Source organism: Sus scrofa, chromosome 5 (assembly GCF_054392235.1).
Source record: "Sus scrofa isolate SSC_HxYL_T2T_F1_AM1 chromosome 5, Sscrofa_HxYL_maternal_Yorkshire_Landrace_v2.0, whole genome shotgun sequence".
NCBI lineage: Eukaryota > Metazoa > Chordata > Mammalia > Artiodactyla > Suidae > Sus > Sus scrofa.
The window spans coordinates 23,368,516-23,379,450 of NC_139387.1; positions in this window are offsets into that span (position 1 = coordinate 23,368,516).

The window sequence follows — 10,935 nt, forward strand, 5'->3', positions numbered from 1 at the left end:
CCGTCCTGGCTCAGTGGAAATGAATCTGACCAGCATCCATGAGGACTCAGGTTCGATCCCTGCCTTCGCTCAGTGGGTTAAGGATCTGACGTTGCTGTGGCTGTGGTGTAGGGCAAGAGCTACAGCTCTGATTTGACCTGTAGCCTGGGAACCTCCATATGCCAGAGTGCAGCCCTAAAATAGCACGCCCCCAAAAAAGAATGGCATGTATTTACTATATATGCCTATTCTCCTTCATTTTTTTTTTCAAAGAGCGCTTTAAAACATAAAAATCATTCTTTGCTCCCTGGCAGTACCAAAAAAGGCAACATGCCTATATAGTCCTAAAGTGAAAAAAATTGTCATTTGAATTTTTTTTGCTTGGATCAAAAAGGGTAATATATTTGGACTTCTCTCTGACTATTTACATAACAGCTAACTCAAGTATTTCCTGTCCTTCAGGCATTGTCTGGATACCTTGTCATTTTCCGACATTGTTGAATCAAAAGGCTTTTGCCTTAGAGGCTTCAGTTAAATGGTTACGTGGAGTTTCACCTGGTTGCTTTAAAAATTTCCTTCCTAATCATTAGGAAAGGCAGATATCAGCTTCCATTTTTGTGCCTAGTCTCACAGTTTAGCCTAAAGAATTTATAGAAAAGCAGAATAAGGGAAGAACAGGGAATAGTATGCTTAAAAGTTAGCCTCCCCACCTCAACACTAGGTTCAAGGTCATAAAGGGATAACCCAGCATTTCCAGTGGGGTCTGCAGCCCTGATACGACCCTTCAGTTCTAGTCACCACAGCTCCAGATATCTGACTCACTCTCAAGCACCTGGAGCAGCTTGCATGTACTCAGGAGAGCATTTTTTCTTCCCAAGATGCCACTGTTTTCTCCAGTCATTCATATTCCACATTCTTAAGAACATTGTCATGAAATTAATTGACCTTGATATTGCTATAGAGATGAAAAAATTGAGTTTCCATTAAAATATGAAAGACTGTTAGAGGATAAGGTCACCAACTGATTAAACATGAGCAAATAAGTCCCTCAATGGAGATACAATTGATGTATTTTAAACAGTTTTTTTTTTTTTTAAATGAGGGTGAGGTTATGGTAGAGAACAGGTAAGAGTTCCCCCTAACATTCCACTGCATTTGATACATCAAACAGCTTCTCAATGCCTGTCCTATACTTGCTACTCATATTATAAAGACATACTTCCTAAGCAATTGTTGAAACCTTTCATAAAATATAAAAATCATCAATTATTTTGCTGTAGACACTCTCCTCAGAGGAGAGCATCATTCTAGAGTTCAGAAAGGGAAGAGAAAATGATGAAAAAAAAAATACCTCTCTGATAGTCATAACATCCTAGGTTTCAGGACAGAATGTCTTATGGTGAAGAGAGGTGTGTGTGGGGGGGGTGGGGGTGGGCTGCTCATTTTGGAAGCGGACTCATACTCACAGAGGGCTCTGCAGTTGGAGAGTTTTCACCAAGTCCTCCACCACCCACACAAGATGAAGAGTTTTCCAACACAAAGCCTGCCTCCCCCTGGCCCAGGCACTCTTTTCTTTACTGTGTAACGAAGGTAACAGTAGGTAAAATGGCCAGGTAGGCATCTCTCACTGTTGTTGGGAAAATTGCTGTTCTGATACTTCTGGCAGAGGGACTTATTTCTAAACCAACAGAATTTCCCTTTTGAAAACAAATTGATCCGATTTTTAGTTAAGTGAAACAAACAAACATGTCCTTGGTGGTCCTGACTTAAAATAACTCATGAATCTCTTGTGTAATAGACTTTGGGGATAGAAAGACAAAGGGAGAACTGGGGAAAATGTCTTCAGAGACCCACCTGTAAATACCAGCATCAGAATCAGGCCAGGTGTGCAATAGTAACTATCAGGTTTCAAGGCCAAAAGCAAACTTCTCTTCTTGTATTTCAGTATTATGTTAGGCATTTGTAAGATAATGATGATTTTTCAGATTTATTAATCCTATAAAATTTATAATTAGTGCTTAGTGTAAATATATAACTATTCAAAAATAAAGAGGAAAACATTTTATCAAAAGAAAAGGCAAAGAGATAACATTGTTGATATTTTTCAGAAATACCTCCCAGATTTTTATAATACTTTTTTTATATATCATGGGCCTTTGTATTGCTAAATTTATATATCATCTTATTCCATTACATTAGAATGTTAATATGTATTTTTGCATTATGTTTGCATATATTTTATATATATTCATGCTTGTATTTTTTTATTTGTTTTAAACGCATATTTAGATGATTTCTGTACACTTTGATTTTGGTATGTCTATACTAAAAAGAATGTTTTCTTTTTCTTTTTTGGGGGGTTAATAGGATTTTTTTGGGTAAGATTTTAATTTTTTCTATTATAGTTGATTTACAAAGTTCCATCAATTTCTGCTCTACAGCAAAGTGACCCAGATATATATTTGGGTTGTTTCCATGTCTTGCCTATTGTGAATAGTGCTGCAGTGAACACGTGGGTGCATGTATCTTTTTCAAGGAAAGTTTTGTTGGGATATATGCCCAGGAGTGGGATTGCTGGGTCATATGGTGGTTCCATATTTCTTTTCTTTTCTTTTTTTTTTTTTTTTTGTCTTTTGTTGTTGTTGTTGTTGCTATTTCTTGGGCCGCTCCCGCGGCATATGGAGGTTCCCAGGCTAGGGGTTGAATCGGAGCTGTAGCCACCGGCCTACGCCAGAGCCACAGCAACGCGGGATCTGAGCCGCGTCTGCAACCTACACCACAGCTCATGGCAACGCCGGATCATTAACCCACTGAGCAAGGGCAGGGACCGAACCCGCAACCTCATGGTTCCTAGTCGGATTCGTTAACCACTGCGCCACGATGGGAACTCCCCATATTTATTTTCTGAAGCACATCCATACTATTTTCCATAGCGGTTGCACCAAGTTACATTCTCACCAAGAGTGAAGGAGGGTAGCTTTTTATCCACACCCTCTCCAGCATTTATTATTTGTTGACTTGTTAAAGATGGCCATTCTGACTGGTGTGAGGTGATACCTCCTTATGATTTTGATTTATATTTCTCTAATAATTAGTGATTTTGAGCATTTTTTCATGTGCCCGTTGTCCATCCGTATATCTTCTTTGGAGAAATATCTGTTCAGGTCTTCTGCCCATCTTTTAATTGGATTTTTTTTTTTTTTTTTTTTGCTGTTTAGTTGTGTAAGTTGTTTGTATATTTTAGAAATTAAGCTCTTGTCTGTTTCATCATTTAAAACTATTTTCTCCCATTCCGTAGGTTATCTTTTTTTTTTTTTTTTTTTTTTTTTTTTTTTTTAATGGTTTCCTTGCTCTGCCAAAACTTGTCAGTTTGATTAGGTCCCATTGGTTTGTTTTTGCTTTTATTTCTGTTTCCTTGGGAGTCTGACCTAAGAAAACATTTTTCTGGTTGATGTCAGAGAATGTTTTGCCTATGTTCTCTTCTAAGAGTTTGATGGTGTCTTGTCTTATGTTTAAGTGTCTAAGCCATTTTGAGTTTATTTTTGTGCATGGTGTGAGGGTATGTTCTAGTTTCATTGATTTACATGCAGCTGTCCAGTGTTCCTAGCACCATTTGCTGAAGAGGCCATCTTTTTCCCATTTTATATTCTTGCCTCCTTGGTCAAAGATTAGTTGACCATAGGTGTCTGGGTTTATTTCTGGTTTCTCTGTCCTGTTCCATTGGTCTGTGTATCTGTTTTGGTACCAGCACCACACTGTCTTGATTACTATAGCTTTGTAATACTGTCTGAAGTCTGGGAGAGTTATGCCTCCAGCTTGGTTTTTGTCCCATAAGATTGCTTTGGCAATTCTTGGTTTTTTATGGTTCCGTATAAATTTTTGGATTATTCTAGTTCTGTGAAAAATGTCATGGGCAATTTAATAGGGCTCACATTGAATCTGTGGTTAATGTTTGATTAATGTTTTATAGCCTCAGCATATAAGTCTTTCACATCCTTAGTCAGGTTTACTCCTAAGTATTTAATTTTTGGGGTGTATTTTAAAAGGTATTGCATTTTTGTGTTCTCTTTCTAAGATTTCATTGTTTGTATACAGAAATGCAATCCATTTCTGAATGTTAATGTTGTATCCTCCTACTTTGCTGAATTCATTGATCAGTTTGAGCAGTTTTTGTGTGGAGTCCTTATGATTGTCTATATTTACTATCATGTCATGTGCATACAGTGAAACTTTTACCTCTTCTCTAATTTGGATATGTTTTATTTCTTTCTTTCTTTTTCTTTTTCTTTTTTTTTTTGTCAGATTGCTGTGGCTAGGACTTCTAAAACTATGTTGAATAAAAGTGGTGAGAGTGAGCATCCTTATGTTGTTCCAGATTTTAGTGGAAGGCTTTCAGCTTTTCTCCATTGAGTATTATGTTGGCTGTGGGTTTGTACAAAATGGCTTTGATTATGTTATGGTATGTTCCCTCTCTACCCACTTTTGTAAGGGTTTTATCATGAATGGATGTTGGACTTTGTCAAATGCTTTTTCTGCACCTAGTGTGATGGTCATGTGGTGTTTGACTTTTCTTTTGTTAATGTGGTGTATGACGTGGATTGATTTGCGTATGTTGAACAATCCTTGTGAACCTGGGACGCATCCCACTTGGTCATGGTGTATGATCTTTTTGATATGTTATTGGATTTGGATGGCTAAAATTTTGTTGAGAATTTTTGCATCTATATTTATCAAAGATATTGGCTTATGGTTTTATTTTTGGTGGTATCTTTGTCTGGTTTTGGAATTAGGGTGATGGTGGAATCATAGAATGTCTTTGGGGGTGTTCCTTCTTCTTCAGCCTTTTGGAAAAGTTTAAGGAGGATTGGTCTAAGTTCCTCTTTGTATGTTTGGTAGAATCACTGCGAAGCCATTTGGTGGTGGAGTTTTGTTTGTACAGAGTGTTTTTATTACATATTCAATTTCATTTCTAGTGATCAGTCTGTTCAGCTGATCTGTTTCTTCTTGATTCTGTTTTGGTGAGCTGTAAGTCTCGAAAAGTTGTCCATTTCTTCTAGGTTGTCAAATTTGTTGGCATATAATTGTTCATAGTATTTTCTTATGGTTTTTTTTTCTTTTGTATTCCTGCAGTATCCATTGATAGTTCTTTTTCATTTCTTTTGTTCATTTGGTTTTTTTTTCTCCTCTTCTTGGTGAGTCTGTCCAGAGGTCTGTCAATTTTGTTTACCTTTTCAAAGAGCCAGCTCTTGGTTTTATTGATTTTTTTACTATTGTTTTTTGAATCTCTATTTTATTGATTTCCTCTCTTATCTTTATGATTTCCTTCCCCCTGCTGACTTTAGATTTTTTGGTTCCTCTTTATGTAAATAATTTCAGTGGTGGGTTAAATTGTCAATTTGAGATTTTTCTTTGTTTTTGAGGAACGCCTGTATCACTATGAATTTCCCTCTAAGCACTGCTTTTGCGGCATCCCATAGATTTTTAATGGTTGTATCTTCATTATTGTTTGTCTCAAGGTATTTTTAAATTTCTGTCCTGATTTCCTCATGGCCCATTAGTTTTTTAGTAGCATGTTTTTTAGTTTCTATATAGTCAGTTTTTTCTCATTTCTTTTCCTGTGGTTGATATCTGATTTCATGCCATTTCATGGTCAGAGAAGATGCTTGAAATAATTTCTGTACTCTTAAAATTCGTTGAAGTTAGTTTCTTGCCCCAGTATGTGGTCAGTCCTTGATAATGTTCCATGTGCACTTAAGAAGAATGTTTATTCTAATTTTTTTTGGATGTAATGTCCTGAAAATGTCAATTAAGTGTGAATATTCTGCTGTGTCATTTAGGATCTCTGTTGCCTTATTGATTTTCTTTTTTTTTTAAATTTTATTTATTTATTTTTGTCTTTTTGCCATTTCTTGAGCCTCTCCTGCGGCATATGGAGGTTCCCAGGCTAGGGGTCTAATAGTAGCTGTAGCTGCCGGCCTACACAAGAGCCACAGCAATGCAGGATCCGAGCCGCACCTGCGACCTACACCACAGCTCATGGCAACGCCGGATCATTAACCCACTGAGCAAGGGCAGGGATCGAACCTGCAACCTCATGGTTCCTAGTCGGATTCGTTAACCACTGTGCCACGACGGGAACTCCGCCTTACTGATTTTCTGTCTAGAGGATCAGTCCATTGATGTGAGTGGTGTTTTAAGGTCTCCTACTATTATTGTATTCCTATAATTTCTCCTTTAGGTCTTGTGTAGGCCGGCAGCTACAGCTACTATTAGACCCCTAGCCTGGGAACCTCCATATTGTTGTATGCATCTGGGTGCTCCTATATTAGGGGCATATATATTGATCATTATAATATCCTCTTCTTGAATGAATCCTTTTATCATTAAATAGTGTCCTTCTTTGTCTTTCTTTATAGGCTTTGTTTTAAAATCTATTTTGTCTGATATGAGTATTGCAACACTTGCTTTCCTGTCTTGTGCATTGGCATGAAATATTTTTTCCAATCCCCTCACTTTCAATTTGTATGTGTCTTTTGCTCTAAGGTGAGTCTCTTGTAGACAGCATATTGTAGGCTCTTGCTTTTTGATCCAATCTGCCAATCTGTGTCTTTTGACTGGAATATTTAGTCCATTGACATGTAAGGTAGTTATTGATAAATACATATTTATTGCCATTTTAAACCTTGTTTTCCAGTTGGTTTTATGTTTCTCCTTTGTTCCCTTCTTTTTTTGGTTGGATGATTTCCATTTATTTTATGCTTGTGTAATTTTTAGTTTTTGTGAATGTAAAGTTTGGGTTTGATTTGTGGTTGCCCTGTTTTAAAAATGGCAGTTTCAAAAGGGGGTTAAAAAGTATGTTAACCCCTTCCTATATCTGCTTGCTTTAGCCTGCTAGTCATATGGTTTAATCATATTATTGAAAAAAAGAGTCTATATCTTCTTACTTTGCTTCCCCTCATTCTATGATTTTTAAGTCCTTTTTTTTTTTAACATCTTTGTGTTTGTCCTTTTGCTGTTTCTTGTGTGTGTCATCACTTTTACAGGAGGTTTTTCTTTTTTCCTTTTAGATCTGTATACTGGCATATTTAATAAGTGATTACTTTCCAATTGTGATTTTCTCCATCCTATTTCTTCTTCCTTCTTTTTTATTTAGAGAAGCCCTTTCAATATTTCTTGTAGAATGGGCTTAGTATTGCTGTCCTCTTTTATTTTTATTTATTTTTATTTATTTTTTTTTATTTTCCCACTGTACAGCAAGGGGGTCAGATTATCCTTACATGTATACATTACAATTACATTTTTCCCCCACCCTTTCTTCTGTTGCAACATGAGTATCTAGACATAGTTCTCAATGCTATTCAGCAAGATCTCCTTGTAAATCTATTCTAAATTGTGTCTGATAAGCCCAAGCTCCCGATCCCTCCCACTCCCTCCCCCTCCCATCAGGCAGCCACAAATCTCTTCTCCAAGTCCATGATTTTCTTTTCTGAGGAGATGTTCATTTGTGCTGGATATTAGATTCCAGTTATAAGTGATATCATATGGTATTTATCTTTGTCTTTCTGGCTCATTTCACTCAGTATGAGATTCTCTAGTTCCATCCATGTTGCTGCAAATGGCATGATGTCATCCTTTTTTATGGCTGAGTAGTATTCCATTGTGTATATATACCACCTCTTCCGAATCCAATCATCTGTCGATGGACATTTGGGTTGTTTCCATGTCCTGGCTATTGTGAATAGGGCTGCAATGAACATGCGGGTGCATGTGTCTCTTTTAAATAGAGCTTTGTCCGGATAGATGCCCAAGAGTGGGATTGCAGGGTCATATGGAAGTTCTATGTATAGATTTCTAAGGTATCTCCAAACTGTTCTCCATAGTGGCTGTACCAGTTTACATTCCCACCAACAATCAATCAATGGAAAAATGGGCAAAAGACCTGAATAGACATTTCTCCAAAGAAGATATACAGATGGCCAACAAACACATGAAAAAATGCTCAACATCGCTGATTATAAGAGAAATGCAAATCAAAACTACCATGAGATACTACCTCACACCAGTCAGAATGGCCATCATTAATAAATCCACAAATATCAAGTGCTGGAGGTGCTGTCCTCTTTTAGCTTTTGTTGGAGAAATTCTTTATTTCTCCTTTTACTTTAAATGATCTTCTTGCTGGGTAGAGTATCCTAGGCTGCATTTTTTTCCCTTTTAGAACTTTGAATATATCTTGCCCCTCTCTGCTGGCCTGTAGAGTTTCTGTAGAGAAATCAGCTGATAGCCTTATGGCAGTTCCCTTATAATTAACACTTTGTGCTTCTCTTGCTGCCTTTAGAATCCTCTCTTTATCTTCAATGTTTGCCATTTTTGTTATAATATGTCTTTGTGTGGGCCTGTTTGGAGCCAATCTATTTTCTTTAGATTTAGAAAGCTTTCAGACATAAGTTCTTCAAATATATTTTCAATCCACCTTCCTTTTCCTTCTCCTTCTGGAATCTTAATTATACATAGATTGGCCTGCTTTATATTATCCCATAGATCTCTTGTATGCGTTCATGTTTTTTTCATTTGATTTTCTGTCTGCTGTCCTGATTGAGTGATGTAGACTATTTTATCTTCCAAATCTCTAATTTTTCCTCTTCATTGTTCATCTGCTCTTCAGTGTCTTTAAGTCAGTTTGCTTCTCTACAAATGAATTTTCTAATTTTTCTTGGCTCCTCCTTTGATTTTCTAGTTCCTTTCTAAGGTAATCTGCATTACTGTTCATATCTGCTTTTAATTTCTTTGGTATTTTCACTGTCTCCTTTTTGAACTTGGTGTTTGTTAGAATGCAGAGGTCTGTGTCATTGTTAGTTCTTTCAGGTGAATCCTCCTATTTTAACTGGGAATTGTTCTTGAGCTTCTTCATTTTGCTTATATTTTTCTTATTCTGTGAGTTTATGGAAAACCACTACTGTAGTCTTGGAGGGTTATTTATATGTGTGAGCACCCCTGGCTATTTTGTGAGAGCTTACTTTTTATTTTCAGGATGCCATGCATGATTCCAGGGAGATGGAGGCATTGGGCAGGGCTAGTAGCTAGTGCCTGGTTGCTGTGTCCTTTACAGTGGCAAGGACCTGCAGTAAGGTGGCTCAGGCTGCTCCTAGATGCATGACCCTGGGAAGTCACAGTGGTCATGCAGCTTTAGGTGGTGCCTGGAGCACTTGGCAGTGGCAACAGCAGGGCATGTGTATTCCTAGGGGAGTGAGAGCAGCAGTGGTTGGTGATCAGTTATGGTGCCCTGTTCTTTGCCAAACTCGAGATGCATTGGGCCACAGGTGGTGCCTGTTCACAGACCCCTAGTGGTGGCAGGCCTGAAATGACCTCTGTGGTTTGCTCCCACGGCCTTTAGATCACACAAAAGGTGCCACATCACATTTGCCTCCCCCCCTTTAGCCTGAGCAAGAGGTGCCTGGCTACCTGTAGCCCACACAAGAGGTGCCCTGTCACCTATAGCCTGTGCAAGTGGTGCCCCACAACTCGTAGCCTGCACCAGAGGCACCCTGCCCTCTATGAGTCTGCACGTGTACAGGGAAATTTATTCCTATGGTGGTCATCCCCTCCTTCTCTCTCCCTCCCCTACAGTGTCACCCTGCTTCTCCTGCAGGTCTGGACCTCCTCCTTGGTTCCCTCGGCTGAGGTGCTTGGCTCCTCCGCCTGCAGTGCACTGTTCCTGTCCCCACACAGCCACGCATAGTCCTCTCCTCAGAACTGACTTCTGGAACCTGAGTCTCAGTGCCCAGCCCCCACCCGAATGTCTCAGGCTCTGGGGTCCAGGGGAGGTTGTACCAGTGGTCTGTGTGGCTCTCACTCTCCTTTGCCCTTCTCAGTCCAGCTGCTGCACTTTTCACTGCAACTTTGAGGTCCCTCTGTCTCGGCTGATGTCCCTGTCAGTAAGGTGGCTTCCCAGGCTGTGGGTTCCTTTCCTCATTAACGACTCCCTCTCAGGAATGCTAGTCCCATCCTCATTTCTTTTCTCTATCTCTCTCTCTTTTTTCCCTTTGTTGTACCCAGTTATGTGGAGGGTTTCTTGCCCTTTTTGGAGGTTTAATGTCTTCTGCCAGTGTTCAGTAGATGTTCTTTGTGGATTTTTCTACATTTAGATGGTTTATTTTTATGTGTTTGTGGGAGAAGGTGAACAGCACGTCTTACTCCTCTGCCATCTTGATCCTGCTCTCTATGTGTAGTTTTCTTTGAGTAGCATTTTTATTGGGTTCCGTGAGTTTCTTAAATACACAGATTTCTTTCCCAATATTTGGGAGGTTTCTAGCCACAAATTCCCTATTTTTTGTCCTGCCCCTCCTTGCTATTTTTCTGGGATTCAAATTACACATATGATAGACTTAAACCATAGGTTGTACCATAGGTCCCAGAATGATCATAAATTAAAAAATACTCTATTTTGGAGTTCCCGTTGTGGTTCAGTGGTAACAAGCCTGACTAGTATTCATGAGGATGTGGTTTCAATCCCTGGCCCTGGATTTATGCTTGAGCTGTGGTGTAGATCACAGATATGGCTTGCATCTGGTGTGACTGTGGCTATGGCATAGGCCATCAGCTGTAACTCTGATTTGACCTGTAGCCTGGGAACTGCCATATACTGCAGTGCGGCTGTAAATATAAAAATAAAAAACGATCTCTCTTTTATAATGATTACAACTCTGTTCTAATTTTAGAATTACTGCCTTTTTCACCTATAATTTCTATTCTGCAATTAAGCCCATATTATGACTTTTTTCAGAAGTGTATTTTTCATATTTAAGAATTTCCTTTTAATAATTTGTACTTTTTCTTTCTCTTCTGAGAAATCTTAATTTTTCACTACCTTTCTTTATCTCAGAAAGCAGTTATGTAGATTGATTTAAAGTCTGTGTGTAATTCTACTAATGTCTGAGTCATCTTGGATTTGGCACT